The following is a 10,153-nucleotide window of genomic DNA, read 5'->3' as shown; positions in this document are numbered from 1 at the left end:
TGCTTTGTCCAGTGCTTGGCCTTTCTGGCTGCTCTGAGCTGGTGGAGGCAGTGGAGCACGCGTGGCATGTGTGGATCTTGGTGTGTGACACTGGGGAGCATGGATGGCCCCTGCTTCTGGGCCCTGGGTGGAGAATTTTTTCTTTCTTTTTTTTACTTATTTTTATTAAGGTATGATTGATATATACTCTTATGAAGGTTTCACATGAAAAACAATGTGGTTACTACATTTACCCATATTATCAAGTACCCCCCATACCCCAGTGCAGTCACTGTCCATCAGTGCAGCAAGTTGCCACAGATCCACTATGCGCCTTCTCTGGGCTACGCTGTTCTCTGGGTGGAGAATTTTAGACCCACGTCATGAGATGCTATGTGATGTCCACTTGCTCTTTTGGGAGCAGGTTGCAGTCATAACTCCCAGGTTCTGGTGCTTTGGGGTGTGCCATGAGGACATGCCTAAGGCTGGAACAAGGCTGCTGCCAAATGTCCAGGGTGGCTGCTGTGTTACAGCAATGGCCAGAAGAGGCTTGTGCTTCTGAAATGACCACAGTCTGAGGAGTGCAATTCCAGGGGGAGCAGGTAGGGCTGCTTGCTTTCCACGTTGCTCCTTCTCCCAAAGACTGACAAAAGATTCCTTGTCCCTCCTCTGGCCTGATCTTACCAGGCATTCTTGATGCCAGAATCCAGACCTCACGCTAAGCCAGGAGGCAGTGCCCTCATCTCTGTGCTGAAGGCGTAAATACAGAGCAGTTAAATAACAATACTAAACACCACCACCAACACGAACAGGGCTCAGCTTTCGTGTTGAAGCGAGGGACCCAACCTTCAAGCTGCTGCTCCATCTGCCTGAGTCTCGTTCCCCTTGGCACGGTGTCCCCTGCTGCGTCACAGATATGTCCAAGTTGAGCAAGTGGGTTTCATGTGCTTTGAGTACTTTGTCAGGAAAAAATCTTTCCCCTTCAAATGGTGTTTTGGTGGGAAGGAGCTCAGGTCTGCCTCTGCCCTGGGCCTTTGGCAGATGTTCCGTCAGCATCTGCAGTCATGGTCCTTCAACTCCTGCTTGTCACCTCCAAGGACAATAGTTTCACCACTTACTAGAACTGGCTGCTCTGTCCGCTGTTCCCCAGTGTTGAGCCCTAGTCCCCCTCTGCCCCGAGGGGCCACGCAGGGCAGGTTTGCTCCCTCTGTTCTAGTAGCTTGGCTTCTACCAAGGAGAAGAGTGGCTCACTGGTCCCTCTGACCTGTCCTGGTTTGGTTCCCTAGCACATCCTGTTCTCTGGATGGCCTCTAGTTTGCCAGTTACACCCCTAAAGGCTGGTACTCAGGAGGGTCCATGACTCCAGATAGGGCCTAGCCAGTACATTGTTCTTTCCTTCCTTCAGAAAATGAAGGCTCCACATTTCCTTCTCAGTCCTAGAATTCATGTTGAGAGGTGTTTGTATTGGCTGAAAAGACTTGGAACTCACCAGGCTTCCTGGTGCCAGGCCTCTGTGCCTCAGTGGTCTGCCTGGAGCCCAGCCGTTCCCTTGTGGTTGGGAGCAGAGAACAGGAGATTTCTTTTGACTACAGTGTCTCCGGCTTACTGGTGACGGAAATAAAGGCTGGTTCCATCCTTTGGTCCAGTGGGACTGACACAGCCCTTCCTGTCCCCATGATCCAGCCTGCCTGGAGCTGGTTTCCATTCTGTGGCAACTCACAACCCTGCCCGTGCCGACTGCCTTCAAAGGAGCTGGGGCCCCTTAACTTCCCTGCCCCATTTCGCCACAGAGCATTTGGGTCACCCTGCCCTGTCACTGGAACTGACCCCCAAATACCAGTTATACCGCTTCCCAGAATTGAACCATCCCCACAGTTTCTTTCCCTTCTTTGTCAGCTATTTCCTCCAGGGTCTTGGCAAGTTGGCTTTGCTTCCTGTGGCCATGTTTTAAGTAGTATGTGTTGAGTCTGATAAGTGTCCCCACTGAGCCTGGGGCTTTCCATGGGCCAAGGACTCCTTCCTCACCATTGTTCCCTTCACCCTTTCAACAAACAGTCATTCAGCCTCTACTCTGTACCAGGGAAACTTGACAGGGTCCTTGTTCTCAGAGCCCTGTCACTGGTCAGACAGGCAGATGTTTACACTGACCCTGATGCAGACTGGGCCGGGTGGGTCCAGAGGACCTGGGGATCACAGGAAGGGGAGTTTACCTGGGTTAGGGAGGGGTGTATGTGAGGGAGAGCTTCTAGGAGAGGGCGGCATCTGCCCAAGACCTAAAGGGTGAGGGGGGAGTTTGGGCTGGAGATCAGGTGCTGAGTGGGTTGCGAGTGGAGTGCACAGTTCCCGTTGCTCTTTGCCAGGTTGGATGTAGAGATGGGCAGAAGCCATGTAAGGAGTCTGGACTTGACATTAGGCCAGTGGGGAGTCACAGGAGAATGAATTGGGAAAGTCAGGTGTGACTTCAGAAAACTGGCTGCCATGTGAATTGATGACCAGGGCAAGTTTGTGGGAGGAAGACCCGTGAGGATGCTGTGATCCAGTTAGAACTGATGGTGGGCTGACCTGGCAGCGTGGCACTGGGGTGGGCGGTGGGGATCTGGGGGTGGGAGTGGAGAGACTAGCAATTTTAACTTGAATAGCACATCTTGGGAAAGGTGAATATACTGTTCACTCCATTTATCAGATGGAGACATCGAGATTGAGAGGTGAGATCATCCATCAGCAGTCATGGCCGGGCAGTGGACAAGTTGGCCTTAGAAACTCAGGTCCGCCTCACATCAAAGCTGGTGCCCTTCCCGCTGCTGCCCATGGTTACTGAGCATTGGGAAGTGGTGCGGGGTCTGACCAGGCTGAGGAGCTTGGGAGGCTGGGTTTGTGGGAAGTGAGTTTGGCAGTGGGAGATAAGCTAGGAGGCTTGCTACATGCAGATGGGACACGGGGGCCTCAGCTAGAGCTATAGTGGAGGCCTGGGTGCAGGGGGTGGGTGTGAGATGTGGGAGGAATGAGGGATGAGGAAGAGGGAGGGGGCAGGCAGGATACAGTAGGATAGAGCAGGATGGCAGGACAGAGTAGGTAGATGGTGGCACAGCGAGAACCAGGGACAGTGGCTGGGACTGGGAATGCAAGACCAGCCTTGGCCATCTTGAGCTTGTGCCGGGACAAGTAGGTGAGGATGTCTCATAGACAGTTAGATGTTTCTAGACTGGAGATAATGATGGGGAAGTCATTAGGTTGAAGACTGGGCCTGTGTCATGTGAGAAGGGAATTCAACTTTTCAGGGAAAGGTAGAAGAAAAGGGCCACCCGCTAAGGAGTTAGACTTTATAGGAAACGGCAACTGACGGACTGGGATCTGCTGCTTCCAGGAAGGCAAGAGCAGGCATTAGCAAAGACGGTGGGGTGGGAGGAACTGGACAGAGGGTGCGGTCCGTGGTGTGAGATGCTACAGAGAGACCCAGTAACAGAGGGGCCGAACTTGGACTTGCCAGCTTGAGCTGTGGTGACCTTGCCGGGGTTGAGGCCTGAGGAGTCGGGGGCAGTGGAGGCAGGGAGAGTAGAGAACTCGAGAAACTTGCTGGTGAGAGGGTAGCTGGAGGGGAGATGGGATTGAGAGTCAGTTTCTGCAGTTCAGCAGAGGTGAAGTTGGAATTGAGCATGAAACTTTTCTAAGAAGCTGAGGGGGAAAAAAAAGGAAGAGACCCCGAAATAGAATATGCAAATATGTAAAGATGGGTGAATTTTCTGAACAGATCCCTTTGCCTGATATAACTCAAATTTGGCGGGGCTGGCATGGGCTGGGCTGGCACAGCTTGCTGGACACATGGGCCCCGATTCTGCTCCCTGCCTCAGCCCCATCTGGCCTGGGCCCCAGACCAAGCTCTCAGAGCCCTACCCTGAGGTGGCCTCTCATCGCCTCTGTCACAGGCCTTGGCAGTGAGTGAGTGGTGACAATGTGGGGAGTGTTATTTGGACCTCATTCTATTCTGCTTGCCCAGCCCCTCCACCTCTCCTCTGGTCCTTGCTGGGGTTGAGTTGGCTTGGCTATGCCACTGGCTTCCCTGGGCCCAGCCCTGGCGGCTCCTGTGGGCTCTGCAGTTGCTGGTAACATAATTCAGCTTCCTGTATGCTCGAAATGCCTTCTGCAGAGCTCCAGGCACTGCCCTACTCTACCTTGGCCAAAGTGGCTAACAGCAACGCAGTATGATCGTGCTCATTTATCAAGCACCCTCTCTGTGCCAGTCATTGAGCTAGCAGTCTCAGGTGCTATTTCACTTGATCCTCCTAACAACCCTGAAAAGTAGAACTTTATCATCCCCATTAAACAGATGAGTGCTTCCTGTTAACCGCATGTGACTGTGATGGGAAACTGGCCTTTCCAGGGCACGGGTGGATTGATTCGCGCAGTTCCATCCGTGTGCCCACATGGGCCCTTGTGCTGGGCTAGCAGGCCCGGAAGCTACTCAGAGGGCCTAAAGGTCTGGTCACAGCTCATCCTCCATGTGAGCCTTAGAGGGGAATCGGGCTTTTAAGTCAGACTGGCCACGGTTTAGATGTCTTCCACAGACAACCTAACCTCTTGGAGCCTCAGTTGTATCCTGGTTGGTGTTTTTCCCTCAGTTTACAGAAGTAGATACAATGTGTAAATCAGAGATGCCAGGGTATCCATAGCTGGACTGGTGAATGTTCTAGATGACCAATGGAGTCAGGATCCTGACAGGCAACCCTAGTAAAGGACAGGAACAGGCAGTCTAAGGTCCTGAGGCGGAGCCTAGGGGACCACTTGCTATCGTGCGGTGGAGTATTTCTTCCCCTCCTGGGCCTAGATTCAAACTCACAGTCTTAACCAGTCCCAGAAAGCCACTACTGATAGATGGGAATTGGCCCAAGAACGACCCTGGCTACGATCAGGGCTTTACAGGCTGGTGTCTCAGTCCATTAGGCAGGGCCTTCGGAGGGGCTGTAGTCAGGAGCGGAGGAGGAGGTCTTTCCGGCCCTTTACTGCTCAGCCTCTCTTCCAGGTGTGGTGTTCTGACCTGACACCCGATCTTTGAAGGATGGACACAAACCTGACTGCCTAGCACCTAGGGGCGTCTCAGAAGTTTGTTGAATGACTGATGTGTCCTAGGAATCAACCAGATGAGAGACCCAGCAATGCCCCATGGGGGGCCTAGGTGGAACCTGGGTTATTTACCCTGAAAAAAGAATAGATTTAGAAGGATATGACCTCTTGAAATCCCTGCAGGGATATATTCCAGGAAGAGGGATTAGATGTGTGGCCTTAGAGGACATATTAAGGACCCCCCGCAGGAGTCTTCCACTGATGAAGTCTTTGTCAGAACTCAACAAGATGGGCAAGGCTACCTTTGGGGCGAGCTCACTGACATTGGAGATATGTAAGCAGAGACTACATGACTGCCATAAGGGCCACTGTGAGCGGCTTCCTAGATTGGACTGAATGACCTCGGAGTTACTTTTAATCCCAAGAATTGTGATGCTTGGATCACGGTATCTATAAGAGAAAGTAAACTTTGTGGGAGACCACATAATTGCATGTGTTTCTTCTCCTCACTGGAGTGGCCCCAGCAGGCCCAAGGGTCACATCAGGGCTGGGAGGGGCCTGGCCTGGAAAACCCTCTGTAGTGTGGAGATAGTTGTAAAGCATATTTTTTTCAACCTACAAACAAAGAAAATGAGAAAGCTCCATCCATCTTTGGTCTAGATAGATGGGAAGAACTACTGCTGGCTTTGAAATGGAGGCCTGGGTTGCTGGCACAAGGAGGGCCCCAACTGGTGTCAGTGGTCAGCTGGGACTTGGTCTTTGTCCTCCCAGCCATATCTCGTCAGGAGGCCTTGTTAATCTAGATGGGTTGCACATGACTCCCACGAGATCCTGCTGTGCCTCGGGCCATGGGCACTGAGGATGGAGGCTCAGATGGGTTTGGGAAGGTGGCAGTGTGGGTAGGGTGTGGTGGAGGGAGGAGGTTTTCTTCAGAAAAACTCGGGAGTACTGTATACCATCTGTACAACTTAGTCTCTGCCCGGACTCCGCTGTGTTCCAGAGTGGCCACCAGGTGGTGCCCCTGCCACAAGCCCAGTGCCTTGTAGGCAGCGTTTGGGTTCCGATGCTGGGCTGCCCCAGGAAGCCAGGGTAGGACCTGGCATGTTTTTAGGTGAGCGAGTAGTCTGATGGAAGGAGAAAAGGTGTGCGTTTCCTCGGTCAGTCTCCTGGCCGTCACTGAATATCCCCCTGGGGATTTTTACTTTTGTGTCTCAACTTGACTGGCCAGATTATGATCTTAGCAATTTAAGGTAAAACCAGTCAAACAAAAATGTATCTGGAATGCCTAGGATAGAGAACAGAGATTCAGGAATGGGGTGCTGCTGGGAGGTGTTGACCCTCGGGGCTGAGAAGATGTGGTGGCAGCCCCAGGAAGTTCTCTATTTTGGATGGGCTGAGGAGACCTCTAGGGGTTGGTAGCTCCTAGCTGGCCTAGAACGAAGAGGCACGCTTGGACAGGTGGGGAAGGACAGCGCATGAGGGAATGTCCTGGCAGAGGTCTAAGGGTGGGCAGAGCACCAAGGGAAGAGCGAGGTGTGGTACCAGGGCCTGTGCAGGCCACAGGAGGGTCTTCTCAGCGCACCTTGCCCGCTCCAGCCCTGACGTGGTCTTCTGAGAGTTGGGCCGAGTACACTGGTACTGAGGCTGTTGTGTTCACGCCCGTGCCTGCCGTCATCCTGGACCTTCACACAGCACAGTAAGTTGGAATTCCCAGATGTGGCCTCTGTGACCGTAAACATCTTTAGAATTATTTGCCAATATTTTAAAGCAGAGTTGCAACAAAAACTCCATTTTCAGCTTCTCTTGAAAAATCAGACTGCCTGTCATACTGGGTGTGCCTTTGCATGTCCGCATTGGCTGGAGCTGAGCAGCAACTGCCCTGAAGACAAAGCGTGTGCCCTCCCTGTGTTCCTCAGTCCTACTCCGCCTGTTCGCTATTCTCAGGATCTCCCTGGTCTCTCTGCCTCTTTCAGTGGCTAGTAGGGGAGGGGAGACAGTAAGAGACGCTGTTAGCAGCCAGAAGGTCTAGGTGGGCACCAAGCTCTGAGGCTGCCTAGCAGGGATAGGTCTAGCACAAAGGGACTGTTGTGGGCTTGGGCTCCTTACACCTCTATCCTTACCCCTCCCACAGGCCTCTTTTCTTGTGGGAGGGGTATGAGAAAGTGGGGGGTCACTCCCTTGAAGAGCAAGCACAGCTATAGAATTGGGGCTGAGGAGGGGGTCAGGGGAATCTTGAAGGGTAGAGGAGTTCTCTGAGTAGGACCTTGAAAGACTGGAGAGGGCTCCCAGGGCCTCTGCTGCTCCTTCAGGGCTATGAACCACAGGTCCATCCATTTCTGATTCCCCAAGAGGGATTTTGGGGCATGGCTCTGCCTCAGCTACCCACAGGGAAGACATCTTCAAGGTATTTTAATCATAGGTGGTTGCCCCTGCATCCTTTATTTCTCCCAGCCTCTTCCCCTCCCCCATGTGTGGACTCATAGTGAAGGGGGGGGCAGGCACCTGTCAGCACTCACATCTGTTGTTTCCTCTGCTGGCCCATTTCCCGTCACTGGCTGTGGTTGGGGACTGTGCCCCTGTCCTTGGTATAGGCCCAAAAGCTAGCCTTGGTCTCCAGTAAGGCAGGCAGCTCCTGTCACCACCTACACCATTCTAATTTGACTTCCCCCTGGGGCCTGAGCAGGAAAGTCCACACCCAAAGCCTGGTTCTGTGCTTTCCCCACCCTGGGTGCTGGCTCCCCTCTATGCCCATAGTCTAGCTGCCCTCTCCCTCTATAGAGCTACTGCCCCAAATCATGGGCTTGTTTCTCACCTCCTCTGGCTGCCTGTGGCCAACCAGGAGTGGGCTGCCATCTGGCTCTGGACCTTTGCCTCTAGATTAGCTGGCTTGGAGATGCCCGTTGGTGGTGAAGCAGGTGCTGAGCTGGGCATGGAAGAGCCCAGCCAGAGGCCCACCCTTCAGCACTACCCCTCATCCTGACCCCCCTAGAAAAAAAATTCCCTGGCATCTGCTGCAGTTTCCATTTGCTGCCCTGTTGCTTGGGAGGCTGAGCCCAGACTCCTTTCTGCCCTCCTGCCTAATACCTGGTAACCTGGGATTTGTCAGGGTTTCTCTGAGGATCATTTGATCCAGACCCCAGCCATGCACAAGAGGCAGCAGGGAAAGGGCGCGTTGCATTGAAAGCCTTAGGATACAGAAGGTAAGGGTGTGGGCCCTAGACAGTCCGCCTGAGCTTCGACCCCAGCCCTTCTCTAACTAGCTGTGTGACCTTGGGCGTATCACATTCCTTCTCCGTACCTTAGCTTCCTTTGCAAAAGGAGCCAGATAATGTCATAAGGTTGTGAAGATGACATGCGTTAAAGGGAGGCTATGAAGCGTGTGTTATCATATAGTAACCTCAGCTTAAGTCATTTCTATTGAAACCAGAAAACCCAGGTTCCCATCTTGGCTCCATCAGCTGACCGTGGGCAGATCTCTCCCCCTCCATGTGCTTCAGTTTCCTTCTCTAATATGGGGCTATGTGCCCTCCCTTGGTGAGGTACTGGTGGGGATAATGTAGGTAGAAGTGGATTGTCTGTCGTGAGTTGCTGTGCACATAGGCAGTGTTATCATTAATTCTGAATTCTCAGAATTTTCGGTTCAGGACGGGTGGGCGGTTTTGAGATTTGCCTTACCTTTGCAGAGAAGGCAGGCGCTGGAGACCATACAGCTCCGTGGATGAGGCCCTGGGTTGGGAACAGCATTAGTCTTGGAGGTTAGCTTGGACCAGGACATACTGCAGTCAGCCTCAGGGCTACAGGCTTGAGTGCAGGCTCTTCATCGATTCACAGCCCCCCTCTCTTTGGGGCAGGGCGCTCCTGGGCGGCGTGAAGCTGCTGGCCTTACCCAGCAGGCCAGGAACCAAGCCTTGCGCTGTCTTTGGAGGCATTTTGGTTTCACCTTTTGGCTTGCTGCGGTATACTGGGGGCCCTTAGGAAAGAAGGAAGGGATGGCTAGAAACAAAATTCGGAATGGTAAAGCAGAATTTCCCGGTAACAAAATTTTCTTGGCCATGGAGCAGGGCAGAGGGTTAGGGCTCTGGTTAGGGTCGGGGCAGCCTGCCCCTTCCCTGTCTTTGCTGGTGTCTTGCCGCATGTGAATCAGGTCCAACTAGGTGTGTGGGTCATGGAGGCCCACATGCACCTCTGCTACCTCCCTCTTACCCTGTCTTCTCCTGTGCAGCCCACGTGGAGTAGGCATCCAGGGAGCACTGGATGAGTGGATTTCCCATCTGTGGTTGATGTGCACAAGCAGAGGGGTGGAGGGGTCTGGGCCCTCTATGGCCAGAGGGAGAGGAGAACCCCTTTATAAAGGGCGAGCCTGTGGCTCTGAGAGGAGGAGCTGATGGCAGAGCTGCCTGCTGGGCTCAGGGGACTGCAGAGGGACTGGGCCTGCACCCTGCAGGGGATCACTGCTGGGGCATCAAGTCGCCTGCGGAGCTGAGCCCTGTGCACCTCATGGGCAGAGATCCTCTGAAGCTGAGCTGACCCTGCTCCCTGGACTGAGTCCTGGGCATGCAAGATGCTCCCTCTTTCTGTTGGGGAAGGGGCCTTTTTAATTATATCCCCCTCCACTCAGATGGAAATGAGTTTGGATTTTCTGAGCATACACCAGCTGGCTGGGGGGAGGCAGCCCAGAAGGCTGCTGGCTGGGGAAAGGAGGAGAAGGGAAAAGGGGGTGGGGGGAGCCAGGCCAAGATGGAAATCCCGCATTCTCACAGCAGAGCTCTGGTGGGGCCCGGAGTGCGCCCTGCAGCTCATCCGTCCTCTGCTTTCCTCCCTCCCACCACTTGGACGGAGCATCCTGCTCCTGCTTTTTGGGCTCAGAGGGAGTGGTGTCCACTCAGGTCAGCCTGTCCTTTGAGAACCACAGCCTTCAGGGTCCAAACCACTTAGCTGGCAATTAGCGAGGTTGCTCGGTAGTAAGCAGGCTTGTCTGTGACCTCGGAAAGGTCCTTCCAGACTTCTAGGCCCCTCCTTTCACGGGATGGGAAGAGGGGGTCTGAGGCCCTGGGAGGGAACGGGGCCCGGCGCCGATCGGAGAAGACCACACGTCCGCCCGGGCACCGCAGGCCCC

This window comes from Manis javanica, chromosome 8 (genome assembly GCF_040802235.1).
Source record: "Manis javanica isolate MJ-LG chromosome 8, MJ_LKY, whole genome shotgun sequence".
NCBI classification, from domain to species: Eukaryota; Metazoa; Chordata; class Mammalia; order Pholidota; family Manidae; genus Manis; species Manis javanica.
The sequence above is the reverse complement of the archived record's forward strand: the minus strand, read 5'-3'. Positions refer to the sequence as shown.